The following is a 14789-nucleotide window of genomic DNA, read 5'->3' on the forward strand; positions in this document are numbered from 1 at the left end:
TTGTCAAAACTATTGTACCATAAATCTGCTATCGGGTCAAAAATGTCTACACACATTCTACGGTACTGACCAAAGTGAAAAAGTATTGAAAAAAAGACAAGAGTACTGCATTTTCCATCCCAGCTGCGCACAACAAATAAACAAAACCATTGTGAATGGATTTGAGATGTCTATGCATTTACTGGTCCATGTTAAAGCTGTTTACACCGCTAACTTAAAAACTCATGCAATTTTTTCCTTTTTTTATTATAAAAATTATTCACAATAAATCGTTATTGTGATTGATTCAGGAATTCTGTATCAAAAACGGCTAAATTCAGAATTAAAACAAAACCGGTCGCTTAATTTATAATTTAGCTAATAATTTTCTTCTCCTCATATATTTGACATAGTTTCTCTATATTCTATATTTTCAGATATTTTGTGAATTTCCATGGTTTGTGTTCCTCAATTTGATAACAAATTTCTTCATCAATATAAAGGTATGTTTCAATTTCTATTTAAATTAATAATTTGTTACTTATTTACAGAAATCATTAAAATGTCTTTATTTACATTTTAGTGCTAAAAGTCTATGATTATTATTTTAAAAAAAATCTCAAGAAAGATATATAAATGCCTCGAATTGTGTTCCACTCAAATTGAATTTCACTTAAGCGAATTTTTGTTAAAATTCACATATGGAAGTTTTTTTGTTTGATTTAGCTTTTCTTCTTTTTTTGGTCGTTTATTGATTGTGTTATCATTATTTTCCGCAAACATGGAGGTGCTACGTGCCCATTGTAGAGGTAAATATAGGGCTTATCTCTTTGGGATGACGGCATGGACTTATTTTCAGGCTGGACCATAAACGGTTATTTGTTGTTGTTGTATAAAAGCCATTATCAAATGTTCCCTCTTTCGTTCTACCACTCTTCCTGTTGTCTTTCTTAAATCTAGTTATATACCATATATTTTTTGTATGCAAATATTTGTGACTGATAAGTGTATATAGATTATACTTCGAGGGTACAAAGCCATATTTCTCTCTCCCCCCTTTATCTACTACTCTTTCACTGATTGTAAAACATTTGTTCGCAACAATGTAGTAATACTATTTTATTTACTGCTTTAATTATTATTCATTTTGTTGAAATGTAAATAACTAATTTGTTATTTTTTTTTAATAATTAAATTTGTATTATTATGAAAATTTTCTCATATAAGGGTAAACATATTTCTAGTTGATGTAAAGAATATGATGCATTGCTGAATCATCTAACATTGGTTCTTCCAAAATTCCCAAAATTAATAAACATTTTCATTTCTATAGAAAATTTTGTCAAAATTTTATTTTTATAGAAAATTTTGTCAAAATTTTATTTTTATAGAAAATTTTGTCAAAATCTTATTTCTATAGAGAATTTTGTCAAAATTTTATTTCTATAGAAAATTTTGTCAAAATTTTATTTCTGCGGAAAATTTAGTCAAAATTTTATTTCTACAGAAAATGTTGTCAAAATTTTATTTCTATAATAAATTTTGTCAAAATTTTATTTTTATAACAAATGTTGTCAAAATTTTATTTCTATAGAAAATTTTGTCAAAATTTTATTTCTATAGAAATTTTTTTCAAGATTTTATTTCTATAGAAATTTTTTTCAAGATTTTATTTCTATAGAAAATTTTGTCAAAATTTTATTTCTATAGAAAATTTTGTCAAAATTTTATTACTGTAGAAAATGTTGTCAAAATTTTATTTCTTTAAAAAAATTTTGTCCAAATTTTATTTCTATAGAAAATTTTGTCAAAATTTTATTTTTATAGAAAATTTTGTCTAAATTTTATTTTTATAGAAAATTTTGTCAAAATTTTATTCCTATAGAAAATTTTGCCAACATTTTATTCCTATAGAAAATTTTGATAAAATTTTATTTCTATAGAAAATTGTCTCAAAATTTTATTTCTATAGAAAATTTTGTCAAAATTTTAATTCTATAGAAAATAGAAAATTTTGTCAAAATTTTATTTTTATAGAAAATTCTGTGAAAATTTTATTTCTATAGAAAATTTTGCCAAAATTTTATTTCTATAGAAAATTTTGTCAAAATTTTAATTCTACAGAAAATTTTTCAACATTTTATTTCTATAGAAAATTTTGTCAAAATTTTATTTCTATAGAAAATTTTGTCAACATTTTATTTAAATAGAAAATTTCGTCAAAATTGTATTTCTATAGAAAATTTTGTTAAGATTTTATTTTTATAGAAAATGTTGTTAAAATTTTATTTCTAAAGAAAATTTTGTCTAAATTGTATATCTATAGAAATTTTTGTTCAAATTTTATATATCTATAGAAATTTTTGTTCAAATTTTATATATCTATAGAAAATTTTGTCAAAATTTTATATCTATAGAAAATTTTGTTAAAATTTTATGGAAAATTTCGTCAAAATTTTATTTATATAGAAAATTTCGTCAAAATTTTATTTATATAGAAAATTTTGTCAAATTTTTATTTCTATAGAAAATTTTGTCAAAATTTTATTTCTGTGGAAAATTTTGTCCTATTTTATTTCAATAGAAAATTTTGTCAAAATTTTATTTCTGTGGAAAATTTTGTCCTATTTTATTTCAATAGAAAATTTTGTCAAAATTTTATTTCTATATATATTTTTTTGTCCAAATTTTATATCTATAGAAAATTTCGTCAAAATTTTATTTTTATAGAAAATGTCAAAATTTTATCTATATAGAAAATTTCGTCAAAATTTTATTTATATAGAAAATTTTGTCAAAATTTTATTTCTATAGAAAATTTTGTCAAAATTTTATTTCTAAAGAAAATTTTGTCAAAATTTTATTTCTAAAGAAAATTTTGTCAAAATTTTATTTCTATAGAAAATTTTGTCAAAATTTTATTTCTGTGGAAAATTTTGTCCTATTTTAATTGAATAGAAAATTTTGTCAAAATTTTATTCCTATAGAAATTTTTGTCCAAATTTTATATCTATAGAAAATTTGTCAAAATTTTATATCTATAGAAAATTTTGTCAAAATTTTATTTCTATAGAAAATTTTGTTAAAATTTTATAGAAAATTTCGTCAAAATTTTATTTATATAGAAAATTTCGTCAAAATTTTATTTCTATAGGAAATTTTGTCAAAATTTTATTTCTAAAGAAAATTATGTCAAAATTTTATTTCTAAAGAAAATTATGTCAAATTTTTATTTCTATAGACAATTTTGTCAAAATTTTATTTCTATAGAAAATGTTGTCAAAATTTTATTTCTATAGAAAATGTTGTCAACATCTTATTTCTATAGAAAATTTTGTTTCCTTACATTGCAAAAGCTTGTATTGCTTACGGATCATACTTAACAACTTGAAGAAGACATGAAGTAAAGATTATCAAGACATGAAGTAGTTTCTTCTGACAAAGTCTATTACTCTCTTAGAGACTGGTGTCAAGTGACTACCTCAATTCTTAGTAGGTTTTACTAATAGTAACAATAAATAAATTATATCTTTAACATTACTGAATAAATATGTCTGTGTTTGCACACAAACACACACGCACATATGTTTTTTGTTTGTTTTTGTAGTATAAGAACTCTTCCTTATGATAGCATCGTGTGTTTGATGTGACTGTGTGGTAAGTTTATTTTTTTTCACCCAAATGTTTATTTAAATTTGACCCATTTACAAATTTATTTATCCACAAAGCAAAAAAAAAAAATATGTACAATGTTTGTGTATTGGGCCTCTTCTACCATTGAAAGCGTTGTTTAGCAATGTTTTTTTCGGTTTGAGGTTGCGTATTTTTTTTTTGGGTGCCTTCGTTGAATGTTGATTATGCCTCCTTGCATAAATCAAAAGATAAATTTGAAGAAATTGATGTTGCCTGTCATAGATGTCAAAGAAAATGTCAGAAAAATAGGAAACAAAAAGTCAATATTTGTAAATTTTTGAAGCTTTAATTATGATATTTTACAAAGCGTTTTAGTTTACACACTCGTCGAATGATGGAAAGGAACATCATCAGAATTTTGCACAGTGGTCATGAAATTATTTTTTTTTCTAACTATTGAATAAAATGTATTTGACAAATGTATTAAATAGTTTGAAGGCGTGAAAGTTGAGTTCAAAATTGCAAAAATGTCATTATAGCCCATTCACATTAGGTTCGAAATCTTCTAAAAGTGTATTTTAAATCTCTTTTTTTACAAGGCAAACGACAGCTTAAATCTAGTTAAAGTGGATTTTATGTAATGTGTATGAGGTTTTAGCGTGAATTTCAAAATGTGTTATGAACTAAAAAGTTTCTATAGAAATATAATTTTGTCAAAATTTCCTATAGAAATAAAATTTTGATACAATTTTCAATAGAAATAAAATTTTGGCAATATTTTCTATAGAAATAAAATTTTGACAAAATTTTCTATAGAAATAAAATTTTGACAACATTTTCTATAGAAATAAAATTTTGACAAAATTTTCTATAGAAATAAAATTTCGAATAAAATTTTTATACAAATAAAATTTTGACAAAATTTTCTATAGAAATAAAATATTGGCAAAATTTTCTATGGAAAAAATTTTCACAACATTTTCTGGAGAAATAAAATTTTGACTAAATTTTCTCTAGAAATAAAATTTGGACAAAATTTTCTATAGAGATAACATTTTGACAAAAGTTTCTATAGAAATAAAATTTTGACAAAATTTTCTATAGAAATAAAATTTTGACAAAATTTTCTATAGAAATAAAAATTTGACAAAATTTTCTATAGAAAAAAATTTTCACAACATTTTCTGGAGAAATAAAATTTTGACTACATTTTCTCTGGAAATAAAATTTTGACAAAATTTTCTATAGAACTAAAATTTTGACAAAATTTTCTATGGAAAAACATTTTCACAACATTTTCTGAAGAAATAAAATTTTGACTAAATATTCTCTAGAAATAAAATTTGGACAAAATTTTCTATAGAGATAAAATTTTGACAAAATTTTCTATAGAGATAAAATTTTGACAAAAGTTTCTATAGAGATAAAATTTTGGCAAAAGTTTAAAATTTTGACAAAATTTTCTATAAAAATAAAATTTTGACAAAATTTTCTAGAGAAATAAAATTTTGGAAAAAGTTCGCAAACATATCTATTATCTATTATTTACATTCTCCCATAAGAAACACATGGAAAAACTGTCTTGCTGGCATGCAAAATAACTTTTCATAAGAGCTTCAGTTCGCAAGAGCGACAACCTCTTGTTCTCTCAATGGGAGAATTTCTCCCTTGAGAATTAGGTATAGTGTAAATTTTAAAATATTAACATAGTGAAACCCTTCAGAAGTGGAGACCTATGGCGACCATAATAGGTCTCCACTTCAGAAGGGAGACAGACCTAGAGTCGCCACATTTGGGAGATGTCCAGTAGTGAGAGTTGAGTTTTAATGTGTTAATGTAGCAAATGTCTCACGATAATTGTCAACTCAAACCCAAGTTTGAGAGGTTTCACTGTATATTAAAAAAAAATTACAGAATTTTTCTTTTTCAGCTTCACGGTGTAAAATTATTTTGGGTTTGTTGTATTTGCTTTTTCAATGTTTTTCTCTTGATGTAGATCTTATTTGTTTTGATGCTATGTTGACCAAGAGAAAATATTGAAAATGACAGTTTTGGTTTTGAAAGTGAAATTATGTTACATTTTTAGAAACCATGTGCCAACAATATGAAAAATTAAATGATTAATTATAAAAAAAATCCCAGGAACTATTTCTACGCCGTAGGGTGAAACATTTTTTTTAGAAAATTAATTTTTTTAAATTATTCAGAAATTATATGTTTTCATATATCATAACTTTTGTCCGTTGTTTTTTGATAATTAAATAGGCTGCGCCCTACTTTAACTTTGCAAGTTGCTGTTGTGTTTTTTTTTTTGTTGTGGTGTGGTCCATTTGAGTTAAGAGTCTTTAGAATTCATTGAAAACCACTATAAGATCTTGTCAATTTGAAGCTGAGAGACTGACCTCTTCCCTCTATTACTAACTCTGGTTTTTTGTGTATGTGCCTCAGTTCAACGTTAACTGATTTCAATTCAATTTAATTAATTAATTGACTTCAATTGTGGCGATAACTTGACAAAATTCTTATAAACAAAGGCGAATGAAGAAAAGTGAGTGAGAGAAAAACGATTAATAATATTAGACGTGTTTTTTTTTTTAATACTGGAACAATATTAGAATGCGCTATCACAACATCCTTGAATTTGAGAATATAACATCAGTGCAAATTTCAACGGTATTGTTATTTTGACAAAATTTTCTATAGAAATAAAAATTTGACAAAATTTTCTATAGAAATAAAAGTTTGACAAAAATAAACTTTTGAAAAAATTTTGTATAGAAATAAAATTGTGACAAAATTTTCTATAGAAAAAAACAATTGGTATAATTTTTTTAGAAATAAAATTTTGGTATAATTTTCTTTAGAAATAAAATTTTGGCAAAATTTTCTATAGAAATAAAATGTTGACAAAATTTTCTATAGAAATAAAATTTTGTCAAAATTTTCTATAGAAAAAAAATTATTCGTTTTGTTTGTTATTGTTGGCTTCTCTTCAATCGTTATTGTTGTTTTTTTTTTTTTGATCTCAGCTTAAAGCCATGCATTGACTAAACTACAAGTGTAGCTTAACCAACAGAGGAAAAGTATGCTTGTCAAATTTATTTGTAGTTTAGTCAATGCATGGCTTTAAGCTGAGAAAAAAAATTATAACAAAATTTTCTATAGAAATAAAATTTTGACAAAATTTTCTATAGAAACAAAATCTTAACAAAATTTTCTAAAGAAATAATATTTTGACAAACTTTTCTATAGAAATAATATTTTGACAAACTTTTCTATAGAAATAAAATTTTGCCAAAATTTTCTATAGAAACAAAATTATAACAAAATTTTCTATAGAAATAAAATTTTGACAGAATTTTCTACAGAAATAAAATTTTGACAAAATTTTCTATAGAAATAAAAGTTTGACATCAAAAAAATTTTGAAAAAAAATTGTATAGAAATAAAATTGTGACAAAAAAAATCTGGAAAAAAAATTTGATATAATTTTTTTGAGAAATAAAATTTTGGTATAATTTTCTTTAGAAATAAAATTTTGACTTAATTTTCTATAGAAATAAAATGTTGACAAAATTTTCTATAGAAATAAAATTTTGCCAAAATTTTCTATAGAAAAAAAAATTATAATAAAATTTTCTATAGAAATAAAATTTTCTATAGAAATAAAATTTTGTCAAAATTTTCTATAGAAAAAAAATTATAACAAAATTTTCTATAGAAATAAAATTTTGACAAAATTGTCTATAAAAATTAAATTTTGTCAAAAATTTCTTTAAAAATAAAATGTTGACAAAAATTTCTATAAAAATAAAAAATTGACAAAATTTTCTATGGAAATAAAATTTTTGACAAAATTTTTTATGTGAATTACATTTTGACAAAATGTTCTAAATAAATAAAATTATGACAAAATTGTCTAAAGAAATAAAATTTTGATAAAATTTTCTATAGAAATAAAATTTTGCCAGAAATTTGTACAGAAATAAAATTTTGACAAAATTTTCTATAAAAATAAGAAATTGACAAAAATTCTATAGAAATAAAATTTTGACAAAATTTTTTGTAGAAATAAAATTTTGACAGAAATTTATATAGAAATATAATTTTGACTAAAATTTCTGACTTAATTTTCTATAGAAATAAAATGTTGATAAAATTTTCTATAGAAATAAATTTTTGTCAAAATTTTCTATAGAAATAAAATGCTGACAACATTTTCTATAGAAATAAAGTGTTGACAAAATTTTCTATAGAAATAAAATTTTGGCAATATTTTCTATAGAAATAAAATTTTGACAAAGTTTTCTATAAAAATAAAATTTTGTCAAAAAATTCTATAAAAATAAAATGTTGACAAAAATTTCTATAAAAATAAAAAATTGACAAAATTTTCTATAGAAATAACATTTTGACAAAATTTTCTATAGAAATAACATTTTGACAAAATTTTCTATAGAAATTAAATTTTGACAAAATGTTCGAAATAAATAAAATTTTGACAAAATTGTCTATAGAAATAAAATTTTGACAAATTTTTTTATAGAAATAAAATTTTGACAGAAATTTACATAGAAATAAAATTTTGACTGAAATTTCTATAGAAATAAACTTTTTGCAAAATTGTCTGTAGATATAAAATTTTGACAAAATACATCGATTTTCCATGATTACTATTTTTTCTAATCCCGAAATATAAATAAAACCCTTGTAAGATAAAATTAAATGTTGCAACGTATCATAAATAACGGCTGAAGTAAATATTTATTTATTTAAGATTTTAAGTCATTTCGTTGATTCTTTTGAGACAGCTGATGCCAGTGTTGCACATTAGTGTACAAGTTCTAGATAAAAGGGTACTTTATTGATTAAACTGTTGATTTTTCTCTGTGAGAAGAAGAGCTTAGTTAGAATGTCTCTCACAGAACAAAAATTAACCCTTGGACCAACGCACGGATTAACTCATGTCATGTAATTCTACCTTCAGTATCCTAATGTGTTTAAAACGTTAATTAAATGTATGGAAAATTTCTTTCGGAATTTAGACATATAATGCATTGACCACCGGTGATATTCTGATGAAATTCGAATGTATTTTGGGAAAATGTATCATCATTGTTTTTCTGAGATTTGCCATTAGAAACTGTGTGACTGACCGAACCAGAAGAGCAGACAGTCATTAACCACCACTTCGGGTAGTCATGTAGTAGAAGTTGTCAACAATGAGCCAACATTTAAAATTGGGAATTCTATTATTCACCACACACAATTTGGCACAAAAATTTTGATCAATTGAAAAACAAAAAAACCAAAGACAACAACAAAAGCTACCTACCCGAAAAGCAAAGCAAAAACAAAAAAAAACGGATAGAAATAACAATTCAAATTGACAAAATAAACATCTTGTGAATTGGATAAATTTAAAGATTTCATTGCGGACACAAACAATTGCATCACACGCATTTTTAGATGAGAAATGTTGGATGTTATTTTTTTTTGTATTTTACTATTGCCGTTTTTTTTTTGGTAGGCTTTTCGCAGTTTATTTGAAGCGAATTTATGCTAAGAATTGCGTAAGTTGAGATGGTGCTACAGTGTCTACCTGCGTACATCTGTTCATCTTCTCATGGCGATATTTGAAAATATTTCGTCTTCGTCGCCGTTTTGGCTTGTTTATCCCCAGGTGTATTAAACCGCATTGCATTGTGTCTATTTGCAGTGAAATGTTATCCAAATGTATCTTCGCATGATGGATTTCGTAAGATTTCGACGATTTTCTTCGAAGTCCTTATATTGGAATTTTAAAAATGAATTATCGAATGTTGTGCATTTGAAATTGATCTAACATTCCAATAATTCCAATTGAAAATTGATTATACTATTCTGTGCCACGCTCCATTCCATTTCAAAGTTATACGAGTTTTGCCTCGTAGAAAGCGAAAATTTAAAAAAAAAATAATTTTCTATAGAACTAAAATTTTTAAAAAAAATTCTATAGCAATACAATTCTGACAAAATTTTCTATAGAAATAAAATTTAGAAAAAATTTCTATAGGAAACAAATTTTGACAAAATTTTCTACAAAATTCCGATTTTGATAAAATTTTCTATAGACATTACAATTTGACAAAATTTTCTATAGAAATAAAATTTTGAAAAATGTTTCTATAGAAATTACATTTTGACAAAATTGTCTACAAAATTCAATTTTGACAAAATTTTCTATAGAAAAAAAATTTTGACAAAATTTTCTACAAAATTCAAATTTTGACAAAATTTTTTCTATAGAAATAAAATTTTGACAAAATTTTCTATAGAAGTAAAAATTTTCCAAATTTTTTATATAGAAATAAAATTTTGCTAAATTTTTTCTATAGAAATACATTTTAACAAAATTTTCTATAGAATTATAATTTTGACAAAATTTTCTATGGAAATAAAATTTTGGCAAAAATTTCTATATAAACAAAATTTTAACAAAAATTTTCTATAGAAATAACATTTTGACAAAATTTTCTATAGAAATTACATTTTGACAAAATTTTCTACAGAATTACAATTTTGACAAAATTTTTCTATAGAAATAAAATTTTGACAAAAGTTTCTATAGAAATAAAATTTTAACAAAAATTTTCTATAGATATAAAATTTTGACAACATTTTCTATAGGAATAAAAATTTTCCAAATTTTTTCTATAGAAATAAAATTTTGCCAATATTTTTTCTATAGAAATAAATTTTAACAAAATTTTCTATAGAAATATAATTTTGACAAAATTTTCTATAGAAATATAATTTTTATGATTTTTATCTCATAATCTCGGCTGTAGGTCTATAAATTAAACTCGAAATTGTTGGTTTCTAGTTTTTTAACACTCCCACTAACGAGAGAATAAACTATAAAAAAGATATTGAGAACTGCGCGAGAATATATCGACATACGATACAAAAACACAGGAGAAAGTGATCACCAGTAGAAAACCAGACAGCGAAGTAACAAGACATCGGATAAAATGTAAATGACAATAGTTTGACTTTAATTTGTGAATTTTGTAATTAACTTTTGTTTAATTTTGTAATTTGTAGCCTAGAAAACGGTCTGACGAAGTCAACCGAAATATCGGAAAATAAAAAACTAGAAACCAACAATTTCGAGTTTAATTTATAGACCTACAGCCGAGATTATGAGATAAAAATCATAAAAATTAAAATAAAAGGTCAACAATATCAAAAAAAAAAAAAAAAAAAAAAAATATAATTTTGACAAAATTTTCTATAGAAATAAAATGTAGACAAAAATTTTCTACAGAAAAAAAATTTTGACAAAATTCTTTATATAAATAAAATTTTGAAAAAAGTTCCTATAGAAATAAAATTTTAACAAAAATTTTCTTTAGAAATAAAATTTTAACAAAAATTTCTATAGAAATACAATTTTGACAAAAAATTTCTATAGAAATAAAATTTTGACAATATTTTTTTAGAAATAAAAATTGTCCAAGTTTTTTCTATAGAAATAAATTTTAACAAAATTTGCTATCGAAATATAATTTTGACAAAATTTTCTATAGAAATAAAATTTAGACAAAAATTTTCTACAGAAAAAAAAATTGACAAAATTCTTTATATAAATAAAATTTTGACAAAAGTTTCTATAGAAATACAATTTTGACAAAAAATTTCTATAGAAATAAAATTTTGATAACATTTTTTTAGAAATAAAAATTGTCCAAGTTTTTTCTATAGAAATAAAATTTTGCCAATTTTTTCTATAGAAATAAATTTTAACAAAATTTGCTATGAAATATAATTTTGACAAAATTTTCTATAGAAATAAAATTCAGACAAAAATTTTCTATAGAAAAAAAATTGACAAAATAAAATTTTGACAAAAGTTTCTATAGAAATAAAATTTTAACAAAAATTTTCTATAGAAATAAAATTTTAACAAAAATTTCTATAGAGATACAATTTTAACAAAACAATTCTATAGAAATAAAATTTTGGCAAAAGTTTCTATAGAAATAAAATTTTAACAAAAATGTTCTATAGAAATAAAATTTAAAAAAAAATCTATAGAAATAAAATTTTGACAAAAGTTTCTACAGAAATAAAATTTTAACAAAAATTTTCTATAGATATAAAATTTGGACAAAATTTTCTATAGAAATAAAAATTTTCCAAATTTTTTCTATAGAAATAAAAATTTTCCAAATTTTTTCTATAGAAATAAAATTTTGCCAATTTTTTTTCTATAGAAATATAGAAATAAAAATTTTCCAAATTTTTTCTATAGAAATAAAAATTTTCCAAATTTTTACTATAGAAATAAAATTTTGCCAACTTTTTTTTCTATAGAAATAAATTTTAACAAAACTTTCTATAGAAATATAATTTTGACAAAATTTTGTATGGAAATAAAATTTTGACAAAAATGTTGCCAAGTTTTTTCTATAGAAATAACAATTTGCCAATTTTTTTTTTTCTATAGAAATATAGAAATGAAAATTTTCCAAATTGTTTCTATAGAAATAAAATTGTGCCAATTTTTTTCTATAGAAATAAATTTTAACAAAATTTTCTATACAAATATAATTTTGACAAAATTTTCTTTGGAAATAATATTTTAACAAAATCTTCTATAGAATCAAAATTTTGACAAAATTTTCTATAGGAATAAAATTTTTACAAAATTTTCTATAGAAATAAAAGTTTAACAAAAATTTTCTATAGAAATAAAATTTTAACAAAAATTTTCTATAGAAATAAAATTTTAACAAAAATTTTCTATAGAAATAAAAATTTTCCAAATTTTTTCTATAGAAATAAAATTTTACCAATTTTTTTCAATAGAAATAAATTTTAACAAAATTTTCTATAGAAATATAATTTTGACAACAGTTTCTATGGAAATAAAATTTTGCCAAGTTTTTTTTATTGAAATAAATTTTAACAAAATTTTCTTTAGAAATATAATTTTGACAAAATTTTCTGTAGAAATAAAATTTTGGCAAAATTTTCTAAAGACATATAATTTTGACAAAATTTTCTATGGAAATAAAATTTTGACAAAAATTTTGCCATTTTCTATAGAAATAACAATTTGTCAATTTTTTTCTATAGAAACAAAATTTTGACAAAATTTTCTGTAGAAATAAAAGGTTGACAAAAATTTCTGTAGAAATAAAATTTTGACAAAATTTTCTATAGAAATAAAATTTTGCCAATTTTTTTCTATAGAAATAAAATTTTGACAGAATTTTCTTTATAAATAAAAGTTTCTATAGAAATAAAATTTTGACAAAACTTTCTATAGAAATGAAATTTTGAAAATTTTTTTCTATAGAAATAAAATTAAGGACACCCTGCATTAACAATCTTAATATGTGTATGAGATGAGATGTAACTCTGCTTCTAATTTTTATCAGCGAAAGAATATTGTTCGATATATTAAATATTCGCAAAATATATACATGACAAATTGTAAAGATTAAAGTCAAACCACAAAGTCAAAACCGCAACCCCAACAGCGAACATCAAAGTCAATAATCACATAAGCTTCCAAACGTCCAAAATAACAACAGTTTGCAGACATTTGACGACGAACGATGGGGATTTACTTATGTGGTTATAGATTTTCTACTCAAATGAAATCGGATTGTGTGATTCAAATTAATTGGATTAAGTGGAAATTTGAATTTATAAATTAGTATGCCAAATATTGGTTTATATAGAAAAAATTACAGGCATTATTTTTTTAATTTCTCTAAAGATATCGGTTAATTTTCATATTTTATAAATATTCGCCCCTTCCTTACAGAAGCCTATTGCGTATAATAAATTTTGCAAATATAATATTAGTATATATGTACGTTAAAAACAAAATGACAATTTTGAGGTTGTTTTGCATTTTATTTGGATCATTTCATCTGTGTTTTCCTCAACGAACGAAAAAGAAAATCACCAAAAAACAACCATAGATTTTACAGACAATTTGTCGCTGTTTTTCAAACGAACGAACGGACATATGAAGCAAGGGGACATTTTTCGTATCACAGATTTCAAATTTTCTTTTGTTGCGTCAAAATTATTCTTTTGATGTGCTACCATGGGAGGTTAAAAATTTATTTATTTTGTTCTTTTATACAACTGCATCTAGGTTTTTGGAGGGGGATAATATGGGACGGACATACATTGTGCATTCAACCTGTGTGGCAATATTAATGTGCATTTGTTTATGCAATCAAACTGTTGATGATTTTATTTTGCCGCTTTTAAAAATTGCACAAAAATTTTCTCTGTTGTTGTTTGTTTTTCTCTATTTCAATTTGAAAACAACAAGGAAAAAACGCTTACTGTTTATCTGTTGTATGATTAAGTGAGATTTTATAAATAGAACAAAAATTTTAACATAGCTAACAACTACAACAACAAAGACAGCAACAATGAAAAATTCAACAACAATCAAATGATTGAAAATGATTGCACATTTGTAGATAACTGCAGCTTGCATTCAGTCACTTAAAAGCTCATTTATTTTATATAAAAAAAGTGAATGAACCATGTCATGAAATGAATAACAATTGTTTCGCAAAAAACCGTCAACAACAATAACATAAAGGTGGAAAAACACATTATTGAATACGCATCAGATAGATTTAACATTGATTACATATTAAAGATATGGTTACCCTGTGTATTGGAAAGATATAACGGTAGTTTATATAGTGACCCTGTGTAGAGTTAACGGTGGTTTTACACATTCTAACAGGGAAGACCTTAAAAAATATACAACTCTGTATAGGTGGTCTCTCACTATAGTACTTTTTTCAATAACTCTTCACTCTGGTCAGTTGTACCCCCGCGAATGATATAGTACCTTTTGTGTAGACATTTTTGAGCCGATGTCAGATTTATGGTACAATAGTTTTGATAATCTTTTTTTAACATCTTGAGAAAGTCTTTAACAAATTTATTTGATTATGGCCTTTTACAAATTTGGCAAAACAGACAAGTTCATGCAGGAAAAAGTCTCGATTTTCTGAAAGCCATAGTAAAAAACGCGATTTTATTGAATTTCAAGAGTGTTTTAGTCGATTCTATATAACGCTTCCACACGAACACTTTTTAGAAAAGAAGTTATCGATCGCGTTCTAAAATAATGCGAACCATTACAG

At 22.9% G+C, this 14789-nt stretch overlaps 1 protein-coding gene across 3 annotated transcripts in view; it reads left to right on the forward strand.

The window, feature by feature from the left end:
• The window catches only part of Sesn (Sestrin), a 191514-nt gene that overhangs the window by 25314 nt on the left and 151411 nt on the right, over nucleotides 1–14789 (forward strand). For all 3 annotated transcript variants that reach the window (XM_075312482.1, XM_075312483.1, XM_075312484.1), the window contains exon 3: nucleotides 417–482. The gene's annotated coding sequence lies outside the window, so the exon portion shown is untranslated. The remainder of the gene's footprint in view (nucleotides 1–416; nucleotides 483–14789) is intronic.

Source organism: Haematobia irritans, chromosome 5 (assembly GCF_050003625.1).
Source record: "Haematobia irritans isolate KBUSLIRL chromosome 5, ASM5000362v1, whole genome shotgun sequence".
Taxonomy (NCBI): Eukaryota; Metazoa; Arthropoda; class Insecta; order Diptera; family Muscidae; genus Haematobia; species Haematobia irritans.